This window comes from Euphorbia lathyris, chromosome 4 (genome assembly GCF_963576675.1).
Source record: "Euphorbia lathyris chromosome 4, ddEupLath1.1, whole genome shotgun sequence".
In the NCBI taxonomy this organism is placed as follows: Eukaryota; Viridiplantae; Streptophyta; class Magnoliopsida; order Malpighiales; family Euphorbiaceae; genus Euphorbia; species Euphorbia lathyris.
Window position 1 is genome coordinate 88,530,894 of NC_088913.1, and position 17,574 is coordinate 88,548,467.

A 17,574-nucleotide genomic window follows, 5' to 3' on the forward strand; every position below is an offset into this window, starting at 1 on the left:
CCAGTCAGCAGCCTGGTTTCCTTCACGATACGTATGATTTATCTGAACTTCCCAATCCCTGTCCTTCATGTCTCGACATTTTTGAATAAGCCAAGCATTAGGATGATTATCTACTATATTTTCAGTCATTGCAGCAACCACATCCCGCGAATCCACTTCAAGACAGACTTGACGATACCCTTCCTCCCAAGCTAATGCTAAACCATGGAACACTCCCAAAGTTCAGCTAATAACGCATTGCAGCTGCCCAGATTTATCGCAAACCCGTTCTTCCATCTCCCTAGATGATCCCGAATTAATCCCCCGACTGAAGCTGCACCCGGATTCCCTTTACTGGCCCCATCTGTGTTAATCTTTAGCCATGAGTCATCTCGTGATGTCAGACAGTAAGCCAAGGCCTTAGTGAACTCTAAAACACGAGACATCACGAACTCAGCTTTATGACCTCTCATCCCTCCTCTTCCAAAGACATTTTCGTTTCTCCACTTCCAAAGCCACCAAACCGTAAAGCCAAAAATCGTATGCCACTGCATCCATCGAACTCTGGTTTTCTCTTTGCTGTTACTTAACAACCATTCCTTCCAATCCATCCCAAAAAAAACATTCACCACACTATGAGGTAACAGCTCAAGCCAAACTATTCTCGCTTCAGGACAGTCCCACAACACATGTGCAATCGATTCCGTAGAACCACATTCCATGTAATCAACCAAATCAGAGAATTTCCTTTTAAAACGGTTGAGATTAGTCATAATGCTCTCATGATTAACTAACCATAAGAACACCCTTATTCATTCAGGGACTTCCATATGCCAAATTTGAGTCCATTTTTCCTCCTCTTCAATTGTCTCATTCTCCTCTTGAATGCATAGAAAACCTGACTTTACTGTATAATTTCCTGCTTTTGTTCTGCACCAACTCCACATATCTTCTTTGCTCTGATCCATTTGGACCTCATTGGGCGCAATTTGCAGCAGCGCCGTGCTTGGCAGATACGATTCAATCTCCGACCACTTCCAACCATCCATATCCCAGTACTCAGCCACACTCAAGCTCTTAGATTCCTCAGGAATAACATTTATCGCCAACTCTTCTAACTGGTCCTTAGTACACCACCTATCATACCAGAATCTTGTGTTTTCTCCATTAAAAACCACACAAGCAGCACCCTTTTCTAAAACCGATAACCCATCAACAATGCCTCGCCAAGTAGAAGATGCCGACGGACGGTGCTTAATGACGGGATTGACCTGTTCATTAGCACGAACAACCTTTATCCATAACTTCTTTGAGTCAGTGAGGACCGTCCAGGTAAGTCTGGCAATCATTGCCCTATTAAAGTCCCTGGTCTTCCTGATCCCCAAGCCCCCTTGCTGTTTTGAACGGCACACCTTCTCCCAACGAACCAGATGAACCTTTCTCTGCTCTCGAGACGTTCCCCAAAGAAACTCACGGTTACAACGATCCAATCTATTACAAATCCCTGCGGGAAGCGCTATGGTCTGCATAGTGTAAGAGGGTAAGGAAGCTGTGACCGATTTGATGAGTGTTATCCTACTTGCAGTAGAGAGATTTCTTCGTTTCCATCCCGCCATTCTATTATTCACTCTCTCCACTAAGCCTTTGTAGGTATCTTTATTAATACGTTGGTGTAAAAGGGGCATCCCAAGGTATATACCAAGGTCCTCAGTCCTTTCGAAACCCAGATTGTCACAAATGGTTTTCTGGCTGTCCAAAGGGACATTTGAAGAAAAGAATACCTTTGATTTAGACGGACTTACCCGTTGTCTTGAGCAATCGCCAAAAAAAATACATTATGTTTGTAATAGTCATAGTTTGATGAATAGAAGCTTCTGCAAAAAGAATAATGTCATCCGTAAAAAAATATGCGTTAAAGAGGGTCCATTGCGTGATAATTTAACCGGTTTCCAGTTTTTGCAAATAACAGCATCCTCAATCATATGGCTAAGTCTTTCCAGACACAAAACAAACAAATAAGGGGAGAGCAAGTCGCCTTGACAAAGACCTCTAGTAGGAGTAAAACCCGGTAACTTCTCACCATTCCATAAAACGTGCATAGACGAAGCTTCTACACATCTCATGATCAAATCAATCCAACATTCCTCCAAACCGACCAACTCCAAAGTTTCCTTTAAGAACTGCCAGCTAATTCTATCATAGGCTTTTTCTAAATCAAGCTTGAGAATCATATTCCCCTTATGACCTTTTTTCTGATTAAACGAATGGATAGCCTCCTGTACAAGGATAATATTATCCGTAATGCTCCTGCCCGGGATGAAACTATTCTGCGAGGGGCTAATGATAGTGTTAAGAATCAGCTTAATTCGATTCACCAATCACTTTGTTGGGACTTTATACAGAACATTGCACAGACTAATAGGTCAAAATTGATTGATGTATTCTGGGCTGCTTACTTTCGGAATTATGGTAATCAGAGTCTTTGTAAGAGTTGGCTCAAAGATACCAGTATTTAGAGCCTTGAGAATCAGTGAGCTCATTTGTACCCCGATTTTGTCCCACATCTTTTGATAAAAACCGGCCTAAAAACCATCCGGACCAGGTGCTTTAAAAGGATCCATACTGAACAGGGCTTCTTTCACCTCAGTTTGGATAAAAGGCACACAGAGTCTGCTTCAGAACCTGTTTGGGATATCTGGAAAATTTGTGATAGTATGCAGGTGTTAAGCCCAAAATATACCTAAAATATCATTAGTATTTACGTCAGTTCTGCTACGAATTTGTGCTATTTATAACTATTTAGAATGCTTTTACTCTCGAATATGTTTTTTTCTTATAAGGTACGTAAATATTTGGTAAAATCCAAATAGGAACGAAAAGAGCTTAAAAACAGAAGAAAACCCTTATAAAAGGAGTCAAAAACGACAAAGATCGATTACACCTAAACGAGAACAAAGACGAAGTCAGCAGCAGAAGAAAATGCCCAATTCTCGGTTGAGGAAACCAAATTCTCGGTAGAGAATTTGTGGAAGCCGCGACCGAGAATCTCAAATTCTCGGTCGCGACACGCGTTTTTCAGCTCCCTTTCCTTTCATTCGAAGACAAAGTATTTACTCCCCATTCTCGGCCGAGAATTGACATTCTCGGTAAGTGCAGAAATTCCTCCAAGTACAATGAACACATGTTTAATTCAAAGAAACACGTTCGTTCAGATGGATAGAAACGTCCCTTCACAGAGGATACGATCCTTCACAACGGACACGACACTTTAACCACGACTCTTCAACATCTATAAATAAAGAGTTGATGGAGAGTTGGAGATATATAGAAGAAAGAGATTAGTATAGAATTTATGCAGAAATTCCGAGTCAAGTGATTCAGAATTTAGATTTCATTTCTGTAAAAAGCAATATGATGTACACACATTATTTATTCAATAATTACAAACACAGTAGCGTTTAGATTTGTTCATATTAGTTTACATTTTGGTAGAGGCCGACCGCATCCCTATTACGAAGTTACAACGAGAAGATTGAGTAGAGAATCCGCCCTGAGTCTGACAAACTCTAACGAAACCCAAGGAAAGGATTGACAACTCGTTCATTTGCAAGTCGTCAAATGTTTTCATGCTTCTTGTTCTCTGTAAACTTTTATCAAATTTATATTTCATCTAATAAAGTCCGTTCTATTCGATAGATTTTCATGCAGCACTTTGGTAAAGGATCCGAAGTGGATTGCCTGTGTTTTCATTAAAACGTAGTTTAATTCAAAATCTTTACAAGAAAACTTTGTTGAACACTTAGACAAATTAATATCTCGGTAGAGTTTTAATTTGGTTAAGGTAGCGATCTAACCCCGACCGTAGGAGGATTGACTACAGTTCAAAGCCTAAAAATTAGAGGTTCCGTCATTTATTTCATCCTTATAATTTATACAAAGTTTAAAGTTGTTTTCCTTGCTTAATGCAAACGAATACACTTGTTTACTTTTCTAAGAACTAAACAATCCTGTTTTGTAAATTTATCCCTAAGTCAGAAGTATTTTCTAACATTTGTTATTCTCTATTCTATTTCTTATTCTAGCAATTTCAAAACCAAATCCGATTAAACGATTTTATTATTATAAACCTTAAAAGCAAATTTAACCAATTCAAAATAAGTTTTTGTTAAAAAACGTTCCCTGTGGGATCGATATCTTTTATTACTACAAGCGTATACCGTGCACTTGCGGAAATCGCTCAACAAATTTTTGGCGCCGTTGCCGGGGAACGCCAAATTTTTTGACAAAAATTTAGATTTTTCATGTTTTATTTCGAATCTAGGTTTATTTATACTTATTGAAAATTTTATATTTTACTTATTTCAAATTACTAACATATTTATTTTTCAAATTCTATTTTGAAGGTAGTTTCGGTTCGTGCGAAATTTCAAGTTCATGCGCAGTTCTCGAAGTTCAGGCATTCCACCAAAACCGCTAGACCCAGAAATTGAAAAGACTCTTAAAAAGAACAAGAAAGACAAGAAAAAGAAAAACAAAACTCCAATAAAAACTAGAATTACTGAGCCAGAAATTATGGCTACGCTTATGGATTACGCTAGGCCAGGAGTGGCCGGTGTGACGAACATCATAGTTAGACCCCAAATAAATGCCAACCAATTTGAAATTAAGCCAACATTGCTTAATATGTTACAAAATAACGTAACATTTTACGGGTTACCTAATGAAAATCCTAACACCCATTTGACAAATTTCTTAGAAATTTGTGACACTTTTAAAATACCAAATGTGACTGCGGAAGCAATCAACCTTCGCCTTTTTCCTTTTACTTTGAAGGATCGAGCCAAAGAATGGTTAACTTCAATGCCAGCCGCAACATTTGAAACTTGGGAGCAATTAGCCCAAGCATTTTTATCAAAAAAATTTCCTTTAGCAAAAACCGCAAGAGTCATAAAAGAGTTAACATCTTTTTCTCAAAATGATAATGAAACTCTTTATGAGGCTTGGGAACGTTTTAAAGAACTTCAACGTTTATGCCCACACCACCAATTGCCCGCTGAACTTTTAATGCAAACATTTTATAATGGATTAAATCCTACAACTAGAGGTTCATTAGATGCTATGTCCGTAGGGTTATTCATGAAGAAAACGTCGGCCCAAGCCAGAGAACTTTTGAAGGAAATGGCAATCAACAGTAGTATGTGGCCCGCGGAGCGTGGACACGTACCAATGGCGAAACCATCATCCTCAACTACATCATTAGTTAAAGGTATAGTGAATCTTTATCCAGTTGCGATGTTGTAAGCCCAATTTTCTGCCTTATCGCACAAAATAGGTTTATGGCACCTTGTGATCCTAATGGTCAGCAAATCCAAACGGATGTAGATTATGAAGGGATGAGCGAAATTGAACAGGTAAATTTTGTCCAATGACAAAACCAAACTAATAACCCTTATTCCAATACATATAATCCTGGACGGAGAAATCATCCTAACTTTAACTGGAGAGATAATAATAATAATGCTAATGCTAATCAAAATCGTACAACCAATTATCAAAATCAATCAAGAGATACGATTAGCACTTTATCTTCTAAAATCGACAAATTTATTGATGCTATGAGCGGAAAAATAAGTAATCACGACAATGGTTTTAAACGGATCGAGAATAAATTCGATCAGCTTATTAAAAACCAATCATCTAGCATCCATAATTTGGAGGTTCAAATTGGACAACTCGCTAAATCAATTCCATCCCGCAAAGAGGGAAGTCTTCCCAGCCATACGGAAGAAAATCCGAAAGAGCATGTAAAGGCTATCACTCTTCGCTCAGGGAAAAATTACTTAGGTCCGGAAATGCCCGGAAATTCGACTTTACCAGAAACTGATTTACCAAAGTCCAAAGAAGATACATTAAACCAAAAAGATGCACCAATTGATTCTAGCACAAAAACTTTTGTACCCAAACCACCTTTTCCACACAAAGTCCGAAATAAGGACTATGACAAACAATTTTTAACATTTTTGGACAAACTTAAAAATTTGCATATTAATTTGACGTTTATGGATGCAATTACGCAATTTCCCAATTATGGTAAATTCCTAAAAGATTTAATTTCAAAGAAAATCAGTTGGGAAGGAATTTCATCCATTTCACTACCCGAAGATTGCAGTTCAATTGTGTCAAGTCATTTGCCCACTAAACTCAAAGATCCCAGATGTTTTACCATTCCGTGTAAATTGGGAGATATTGAATTCCCAAGTTGTCTTTGTGATTTAGGAGCAAGCATAAACTTGATGTCATTATCAATTTTTAATAAGTTAGGTTTAGAAGAAGATATCAAACGTACCAATATGGTTTTACAATCAGCAGATCAAACCACTAAAAGACCATATGGTATAATCGAGGATGTTTTAGTTAAAGTTGACAAATTTATTTTTCCAACCGATTTTGTTATATTAGATTTTGCATATGACGTTAATTGTCCGCTAATTTTTGGTAGACCGTTTATGAACACGGGACGTGCTCTAGTTGATGTGTTGGAAGGGAAAGTAGTTTTAAGAATATGAGACGATAAGATTGAGTTTGATATGAACCAAGCGATGAAATATCCTATGGAGGATTTCGCTTGTATGAAACTTGATTTAGTTGAAGAATGTGTAAATGACATTGTTCAAAAATAAGAAATAATAGAACCTATAATGAGTGAAGAATTAGAAGATAAGGACCCAGAAGCTTTGATTCGAGAAGATGGACCAGTTCCGCCTTCAATTATAGTTCCACCTAAATTAGAACTTAAATAATTACCCAGTCATTTGAGGTACGCTTTCTTAAGCGAAAGCGATTCTCTACCTATAATTATCTCTAACAAATTAACACAGGTTCAAGAAGAGAAATTGAAAGATGTTAGAAATAGGATAGGAAGTATGGGATGACAAATTTCAGACTTAAAAGGAATTAATCCTAGCATTGTAATGCGCAGAATTCACTTAGAAGAAGATAAGCCGCCTAAAGCGGATAGACAAAGACGCCTCAATCCGAATATGAAAGAAGTAGTCAAAATGAGATTACTAAACTTCTAGACAATGGAATCATTTATCCTATTTCGGATAGTGAATGGGTTAGTCCAATCCATTGTGTACCTAAAAAGGGAGGCATAACAGTTGTAAGGAATGATGAAGGAGAATTAATACCTACACGAACCACCACCGGTTGGAGGGTTTGTATAGACTATAGGAACCTAAACAAAGCAACTAGGAAAGACCATTTTCCTCTACCTTTCATTGATCAAATGATCGAAAGGATAGCTGGTCATGCTTTCTATTGTTTTCTAGACGGTTACTCCGGATTCTTTCAAATATATATTTACCTGGATGACCAAGATAAAACAACCTTCACATGTCCTTACGGAACATTTGCATATAGGAGGATGCCTTTTGGTCTATGTAACGCACCTGCAACATTTCAACGTTGTATGACTGCAATTTTTAATGATTTCATTGAAGATATCATGGAAGTTTTTATGGATGATTTTTCCATTTATGGAGATTCTTTCGATTCATGTTTACAAAATTTGGATAAAGTTTTGTCTAGGTGTGAAGAAACAAATTTAGTATTAAACTGGGAAAAATGTCATTTCATGGTTGACGAGTGAATTGTTTTAGGTCACAAAATATCTGAAAAGGGATTAGAAGTGGATAGAGCAAAAACTTCAGTAATAGAAAAATTACCCCCTCCAACTACTGTTAAGGGAGTAAGGTCATTTTTAGGACATGCAGGTTTTTACAGAAGATTTATTAAGAATTTTTCTGTAAGTTCCAAACCACTTACTAATTTACTCATGAAAGATTCGACCTTTGATTTTAATAAAGATTGCGTTAAAGCTTTCGAAACATTGAAAACAGCTTTAGTCAGTGCACCTATTATTGCTAAACCCGATTGGGATTTACCTTTTGAAATTATGTGTGATGCAAGTGACTTAGCCGTCGGATGTGTTTTAGGTCAAAGAAAGGATAAGAAACTTCATGTCATTTATTATGCAAGTCACACACTGTCCGGTGCACAATTGAATTACACCACGACCGAGAAGGAAATGTTAGCTGCAGTTTTTGCTTGTGATAAGTTTAGGTCATACTTGTTAGGTTCGAAAGTTATTATTTATACTGATCACGCAGCTTTAAGATATCTATTTGCTAAAAAAGATGCAAAACCACGTCTAATTAGATGGGTTTTATTGCTACAAGAATTTGATATCGAAATTAAAGACAAAAAGGGAGTAGAAAACCTTATCGCCGATCATCTATCAAGACTTCAAGATGAAAGCGGTCCTATAGGTGAAACTATCGGTATACGAGGTGATTTCCCCGATGAATATCTCTATCAAATAAAAAGTGTAATGTCACCATGGTATGCAGATATTGCAAATTATCTTGCAGCCAATATTGTTCCGGAAGGATTAACTTTCCAACAAAAGAAGAAATTCTTCTTTGACATTAAACAGTATTTTTAGGAAGATCCTTTCTTGTTCAGAACTTGTGGTGACGGAATAATTAGGAGATGCGTTAGCGAAAATGAATATGAGTCTATAATGTCAGAATGCCATTCTAGCTATTATGGAGGACATAATGGGGTTAGTAAGACAGTAGATAGAATATTTGAATGTGGTTTCTTTTGGCCTACGATGTTTAAAGACATTCGTTCATTTATTACTCGTTGTGACAAGTGCCAAAGAACAGGAAATTTAGGAAGGAAAGATGAGATGCCCCTCACAACCATGTTAGAAGTTGAAGTCTTCGACATGTGGGGAATAGATTTCATGGGACCTTTTCCCCCTTCTTTTGGTAAAACTTACATATTAGTCGTCGTAGATTATGTTTCGAAGTGGGTTGAAGCAATTGCAACCCCAACGAACGATTCTAAAGTGGTTACTGGTTTTCTTGAAGATATATTTTGTAGATTTGGCTGTCCTAGAGTCATTGTAAGTGATGGAGGTACCCATTTTATTAACCGAAGTTTTGATATACTTATGAGGAAATATGGAGTACGCCACCGAGTGTCAACGCCATACCATCCACAATCAAATGGTCAGGCGGAGATATCAAATAGAGAACTCAAATGGATTCTAGAGAAAACAGTTTCATCTTCAAGAAAAGATTGGTCTTCTAAACTAAACAATGCGTTATGGGCATACCGTACTGCATTTAAAACACCAATAGGAATGACTCTATACTGATTAGTGTATGGGAAAACATGTCATTTTCCAGTCGAATTAGAGCATAAAGCCTATTGAGCTATTAGGGAACTTAACTTTAATTTGCACCAAGCGGGTAAGAAACGTTTGCTCAATTTAAATGAGTTAGATGAGTTACGTCATCTATCTTACGAAAATGCGAAAATATATAAAGAAAAAGTGAAAAAATGGCACGATGCCAAGATGAAAGTCAAAAACTTTAGTATTAGGGATAATGTGCTGTTATTTAATTCACGACTCCGTTTATTTCCAGGTAAACTTAAGTCCAGATGGATAGGACCATATTTAGTAGTCAAAACATTCGATTATGGTTCTTTAGAACTTGAAGGACTAACAGAGTTCGTTTCAAAGTTAATGGTAATCGATGCAAAATTTATTACGAAAATGTTTCGAATATAGGAATTGAGTTCGTAACAAGACTATCTGAAGTATAATTCGTTTAGTTTTTTTTAACACAGCTTATTTTGTTTTATTTTCTTTTAAATTTTTGTTCATTTACATTTTTCATTTTTAATTAATTATTAAATTTTTTGTTTTACACATGCCATTTTTATGATTAGGTGACTTTATATTATGATTTAGATGAATAAATTATGTTTATTTCATGATTTTAAATTTGATTTTAGGTAATTAGTTCGAATTTGAAGATTTAGGCGATTCTCTGCCGAGAATTTGGAATTCTCGGTCGAGAATTCTCCTTTTCAAAATTGTCCAAATAGGTAAGGTTTTTTCTGAATTTACCGAGAATATTTAATTCTCGGCCGAGAATCCGAAAAATAGGTTTCGACGCCTGATTTTCGCAAGGAAATCAGCGTGTCACGACCGAGAATTTAAAATTCTCGGTCGCGACACGCGCTATTTTTGCACCATCAGACCTGAATCATCTTCAACCTGTAGACAAACCCTTTCATAAACGAAAAAATAAGTTTCTTCAATTCAAAGAGGTATAATTTTATACCTTTTCGCATCAAAACAACACCTCATTTCATCCTAAAATCCTATAAATAAGTCCTAGAGGATCATAGTTCTGTTACATTCTTTTCATCTTTGTCACACCAATTTTCTGATTTTCTTAAAATACCATTTTTTCCCTAAGTTACGGACACCTTGTTTCTTTAGTTCTTTACCATGCCTACTAAACACAAAACCTCAAAGAAAAATGCTGCTTCAAGCAACAAACGTCCAGACTTATCCAAACGTTACGGGCCCCATTTCCTATCTTCAATCATGATGAAGGAAGGCGCTACTGGAGGCTTCGTTATACATTCTTCGTCGGAATGTTATATATGGATGACTTCTTGAATGATCAACTCGGTATAAGCGATGACATGAGTCGCTATTTTGAACGCTTAGGGTGGACAAAATTCACCAACATGCGATTTCCAATCATTGGCGATTGGATTCTGGAATTTTTCTGTACCGTTCGTTTTGTTAACAAATGACGGGTCCGTCTTAGTTTTCATCGAGATGGCGAAATCTTTACTTTTGGCTATCCAGAGTTGCAAGCCTGGTTTGGTTTTCCCCCGAGGGATACAATCAAACATCATCCTGTTAAAGACATGACATCCACATACATATGGAGAATGCTTACTGGTTTTTGGCGTTTCAATGCTAGACTCGCCTACAATCATTCCTTTCACTCCAACTCCATGCTGTATTTACACAAATTTTTGTGTCACAGTTTGTTCGGTTGCACATTTAGTAGTGTGGTCCGTGACACCGATTTATATGTTCTTAGAGATATATTCCAAGGAAATACAGTTGATTCTTCAAAAATTCTGATGGAGGGTCTTGTTGCCGCTTCTCGATCCAAGGATAAAAAGATTGGGTTCGGAAATATAATTTGTGGAATAATTCTCGGTACCAAGGGTACTATTGATGTTCCTTGGAGTGATGATGAATTCTTCCCGACGATAGATTATGAGTTTTTAGAGTTTGAAGGACTCGTGAAACGTGTCTTTCGTGCAGGCCCACATTTTCTTTCTGCACCGGAACATCAAGCTTTCGTGCAGTTGAAAATTGACCGCTATAGGGCCACATAAATCCCGCTTGATAGGGATGAATATATAGAATAATTTAGGTTTTTACATTTTATTTTGTAAATATTTTTTTTTGTTTTGTGTTAATTATTTTGTATATATGTTTGATTTAATAAAAATTCTATTCATTTTAGTTCATTTCTTAATTTTACCATAGTTATATATTTGTTCCATTCCCTATGTGATCATGGATAAATCTATACTTAGTTCATTTAGTATGGACCAATTCTAATCATTCTTGCTCAAATAAAGATATAAAATGATTCACATGAACTAATATGGTTTTTCTTAATCCACACATATATTCACATTTAATTAAATTCCTAACTTAATCTATTATTTTCAATAAATTAAGATTTAATTCAATTTATTAATACATGATTTCTGAGAATCATTCTATGGGTCTTAACAGTCGCAACCTCATCAAAGCTATTAAAAGGCTTTGCTTCTCCTTTGAGTTCGTAGAGTTCAGACACATTTTTAGAGAGCAGAATCGTGTTGCTGATCGCTTGGCGGCGGCGGGCCATGCAGGGACGTTAGGCGTTACTACCCTTCCTGTTTCCCCTAGTTTCATCTCTCATCTTCTCTTAGAAGATAGAATTGGGGTTAGCTTCCCTAGGCTAATTCCTGGGTAGTTTGTTGTTGTTCGTTTTCTTTTCCTTTTTCTACCAAAAAAAAAAAATACATGACCTAGTATTTATTTGCACTTAATATGATTTATTTAACTTATATACATAAATATTCATTAAGTTTTCATTACTTCTTACTATGACACATTTATTTCTCTTAATTTTCACAATTAATAAGGATAAACCTTTGGTTTTCCTTGCATTTAATGTTTTCATTTCAGTAATTAAGTGCAGGTACAGTTCACATTAAGTTTAGGGCACAATTAATCAACCAAATTACACAAACTAGGTCCAAATACACAAAATCAGCCACTTTTGACCGATTCTCTACCGAGAATTTAAAATTCTCGGTAAGTCCAGCAACAACAGGTCGAAATCAGAGCAACAAATTCTCTGAATTTCGCGTGCCGCGACCGCGGATCGTCATTCTCAGTCGCGACACGCGACCTGTAGGACGAATATTTCCGGATTTTTGACACATTTTCAAGCCTATTACTATTCCTATTCACCCTCTACATCTCCCTATTTCACCTTATATAAACCTACTCCTTACACAAACCTCACATCACCTCAAATTTCACCCAATCACCTATCCTAACCTCTTCCCCATACATTACTTTTACTCTTCCCCAATTATTCTTTACCCTCTCTTATCACTTCTCAATTCATTACCTCATTTTACAACTCTCACTTCATCTTCATCATTTGCTTCTCTCTCTTTTCTTCACTTCTTCTTCTTCTTCTTTGCTCAACCCTAACCACCACCATTACCATGCCTAGAAAAAAGCGTGTTGGTCAAAAGCCTCCGGTTACGGAAGCTAATCGCCTTCGTTTACGTTGCGGAGCCTATTTCGATATCGAAACGGAGGAGGAAGCCGCTCGATTTCTTCATTTTTCCAATTCCAAGCGGGAGTTTGTGGATATGCACTTTCTTGACTTCGATTCGGTAAGAGCATTGGATTTCTCTACTCGAATTGATGCTTTTATTGAAACATTGGGTTGGCAAGAATTTGTTTCTATGCGTTTTCCCCGTATTCATGAATATGTGGTAGAATTTTTGGTCACCTTGACCATGAATAAGAAGAAAACATCAATTTCTTTTAGAAATCATGGTGTCACCTATACCATTGATTATGAAGCTATGGGAAATATGTTTGGTTTCCCTACTAGTGATTTCTATGACAAGCCTAAGGATTTTGATAATGACTCTATTTGGCAAACTCTTTCGGATCAAGAATATTTGAACTCCAAAAACACTTCAAGCAAGTTGATTAAGGACAATTGTGTGTTCTTCTTTCACAAATTTTTGAGTTTTTCCTTGTTTGGTCGTGTTGAGAGCTCTAAGATTCAAGTTCGGGATTTGTTTGTTTTGGATTGTCTGTTTAAGGGTTTGATGGTTGATAGCATCGGTATGCTATTTGACAATTTATTTCGTGCTTCGAGGGCTTCCACAATTCAAGTCCCTCTCGGTAATTTTATCACGGCTATTGTTTTGGGAGCACGGGGTGAATTGGCCGATTATGACATGTCCACCTACCATGGGTATGTTCCGATTTTGGACATTTCGGCACTTGAGCGGGCTCACTTATTGCTTACTTCGGTTCCTCCCGTTTTTATTTCATATGCTTCCCGTATTGTCCATCTTCGTGGCACTATGGGTGGAGGAGTTTCAAGTTCTCAATTTGTAGGTACCGAAGGCGGAGGCGCGGAGGATGCACCGCAAGAACAACCACAACCCCAAGTACCTCAAGAGGATGATCCGGTAGATTTAAGGCGGATTTTGAACCAAATCAATTCCAATAATCGCCAAATGAATTTAAGAATTTATGATTTGGTGGAGAATAACATGGTGATGAATGACAACCTCAATACTTTGAGGCGCGAGCATAAGTCTACTCGGCATCGGATGCTTTCATTTTTCCATCGCCGCAATGTGGAAACTTCACCAACACCTCCGGATTCCCCGCCTCAAGCTTAGGTTTTATCTTTTCTTTTTCATCTTATTATGATGTTTTTCTATTTAAGTTTGGTACAATATTTTTATTTATGTTTCGTACAATTTTTAATTTTATATTGAATGTTTTTCTTTGCTATATTTTTATTTTTATTTCGTATGCTTTATTTCGTGCTTCTTTTTCATGTTATCTCACTATTTGCACCAATGAGGACATGGTCCAATTTAAGTGTGGGAGGAGATATACATATATCATTTTTAATCTTTAGTACGAATAATAAATGCAACGAATACTTTTTATGCAACAAATACTTTTTAAAATAATATTTCTATACGGGCAATAATTTTTAAATTTTTTCATAAATCTCCGATACGATTTTAAATAAAACATCTCGAGTGAATGTATTTAAGTAAAAATTCTTTATTTTCAATCTCTATTTTATATCATAAAATTCATGATACAATAAATCTCATTTTAAATTTTCAATTAGGTTTATAGGCATTAAATTGAACTAACAATTTTAGCTCGGTTTGATTTCGTCTTACATTAACACCAATTGAAGTTTTTAAGGAAACTTTAGCCATAATACATGTTGAATTTTAAGTCAATATAGGATGAATGTGCTATTTTTCTTTTTCCCAATTTACAATTTCAATTTTATAATTCATATTAATTAATCAATTAGTTGAATTCTTAACCTTTTGGACACGATTGAGACCAACCTTATCACAATCGAGGTATGAAAGGGAAGAAAATTAAGTACCGTTTACTTTTGGCCACGGTTGCGACCACCCTTATCACAATCGAGGTATGGAAGGAACGTTTAAACAAAATAAAGAGTGTTTAAGTTTAAAGTAACGATTGCGTCCACCCATGGCATGGTCGATACCTCTTAAGCAAACACAAAGCAATAAAATATGTATAAGGTTACGATTGAGACCACCCTTATCTCAGGCGTAATTAAGCAAATAATTAACCCTAGTACTTACTCAATTTAATATATTTCATATATTAGTTTAGGTTTGGGAAAGGAAATTTTGTGCTTTGAAATGCCTTGAGACGAAAGACTCAATAACATGCGTGCTTATATCGTCCCGAATACTTCAATTCAAAAATTGAAAACACAAGACGAATGATATATCGCCTTTATACTAAGTTAGTTTGATATTTTGCGTATAAATTTGCCATGAGAAGTTAGTCTTTTTCGGCTTAACTAATTCAAAAAGGTAACACAAAGATATATATTTTATTTTCATAAATAGATTAGTTAAAGAATAAATTCAGTGAAATTTTGCTCGGGACTAGCAAAAGATTAAGTGTGGAGATTTGTTAAGCCCAAAATATACCTAAAATATCATTAGTATTTACGTCAGTTCTGCTACGAATTTGTGCTATTTATAACTATTTAGAATGCTTTTACTCTCGAATATGTTTCTTTCTTATAAGGTACGTAAATATTTGGTAAAATCCAAATAGGAACGAAAAGAGCTTAAAAACAGAAGAAAACCTTATAAAAGGAGTAAAAAACGACAAAGATCGATTACACCTAAACGAGAACAAAGACGAAGTCAGCAGCAGAAGAAAATGCCCAATTCTCGGTTGAGGAAACCAAATTCTCGGTAGAGAATTTGTGGAAGCCGCGACCGAGAATCTCAAATTCTCGGCCGCGACACGCGTTTTTCAGCTCCCCTTCCTTTCATTCGAAGACAAAGTATTTACTCCCCATTCTCGGCTGAGAATTGACATTCTCGGTAAGTGCAGAAATTCCTCCAAGTACAATGAACACATGTTTAATTCAAAGAAACACGTTCGTTCGGATGGATAGAAATGTCCCTTCACAGAGGATACGATCCTTCACAACGGACACGACACTTCAACCACGACTCTTCAACATCTATAAATAAAGAGTTGATGGAGAGTTGGAGATATATAGAAGAAAGAGATTAGTATAGAATTTATGCAGAAATTCCGAGTCAAGTGATTCAGAATTTAGATTTCATTTCTGTAAAAAGCAATATGATGTACACACATTGTTTATTCAATAATTACAAACACAGTAGCGTTTAGATTTGTTCTTATTAGTTTACATTTTGGTAGAGGCCGACCACATCCCTATTACGAAGTTACAACGAGAAGATTGAGTAGAGAATCCGCCCTGTGTCTGACAAACTCTAACGAAACCCAAGGAAAGGATTGACAACCCGTTCACTTGCAAGTCGTCAAATGTTTTCATGCTTCTTGTTCTCTGTAAACTTGTATCAAATTTATATTTCATCTAATAAAGTCCGTTCTATTCGATAGATTTTCATGCAGCACTTTGGTAAAGGATCCGAAGTGGATTGCCGGTGTTTTCATTAAAACGTAGTTTAATTCAAAATCTTTACAAGGAAACTTTGTTGAACACTTAGACAAATTGATATATCGGTAGAGTTTTAATTTGGTTAAGGTAGCGATCTAACCCGACCGTAGGAGGATTGACTACAGTTCAAAGCCTAAAAATTAGAGGTTCCGTCATTTATTTCATCGTTATAATTTATACAAAGTTTAAAGTTGTTTTCTTTGCTTAATGCAAACGAATACACTTGTTTACTTTTCTAAGAACTAAACAATCCTGTGTTGTAAATTTATCCCTAAGTCAGAAGTATTTTCTAACATTTGTTATTCTCTATTCTATTTCTTATTCTAGCAATTTCAAAACCAAATCCGATTACATGATTTTATTATTATAAACCTTAAAAGCAAATTTAACCAATTCAAAATAAGTTTTTGTTAAAAAACGTTCCCTGTGGGATCGATATCTTTTATTACTACAAGCGTATACCGTGCACTTGCGGAAATCGCTCAACAGCAGGCTTCCACGAAACGGACTTTCCTCCGTATACAAATTTCTAAAATGGTCAAAAACAATCTTTTTTACCTCCTCCGAGTTCCAGGTCCAGATCCCATTTCTAGCCCTAATCCCTCCAATTCTGTTCCGACACCGCCGAACAACAGTAGATAAATGGAAAAAAGACGTGTTGCGATCTCCAAAGCATAACCAGTTAATTCTAGATTTTTGGAACCAGTGAATCTCCTCTTGCTTTAGAATATCATCAAGCTCGACCATCAATTTATTCTCCAGTCGCAACAAGCCATTTGTCATTCTAACGTCCAAGGCTCTCTGAACCCCCGCCAGTCGATTATACGTACGCCTTTTCCTGATTCCCAGGTGACCAAAAACAGCAGCGTTCCAGTCCTTTAACTTATTAGAGAGTTTCCTCAATTTAGCTTGTATTTCCCCCGACCTTGACCAAGTGGCTTCAAAAAAATCGTTGAAATTATCATGAGTCATCCATTCTGCTTGGAAACGAAACAGCTTAGCAATGGGTTGCGAAACAGGTTCATTAGCACAATACATAATTGGACAATGATCCGATCTATGCCTCGGCAGATGACGAATCGTTGCATCAGGACAAAGCAATCTCCAGCTTGTAGATACAAGACCCCTATCCAGCCTACAAGCCACCCGAGTACGGGGTAGAGAACCCTTGAACCATGTGAACCTTGGTCCCTGATAACCTAAGTTGAGAACTTCCATATTATTAATCCAATCAGCAAAAAACATACATCCATTCAACTTTCTACACGATCCACCCTACTTTTCGTCAGCCGACTTAATGCAATTAAAGTCACCAATAATAAGCCGAGGCTTATTTATGTTGTTTTTTAAGTGAAGAAGATCCGTC

The 17,574-nt window shown here is 36.4% G+C and overlaps 1 non-coding gene across 1 annotated transcript; it reads right to left on the reverse strand.

Moving 5' to 3' along the window:
• Positions 1-4,920: 4,920 nt before the first annotated feature.
• On the reverse strand, positions 4,921-5,027 carry LOC136228091 (small nucleolar RNA R71). The gene has a single exon (XR_010688426.1). It is a non-coding gene; the product is annotated as a small nucleolar RNA R71 (small nucleolar RNA).
• Between the last annotated feature and the right edge of the window lie 12,547 nt (positions 5,028-17,574).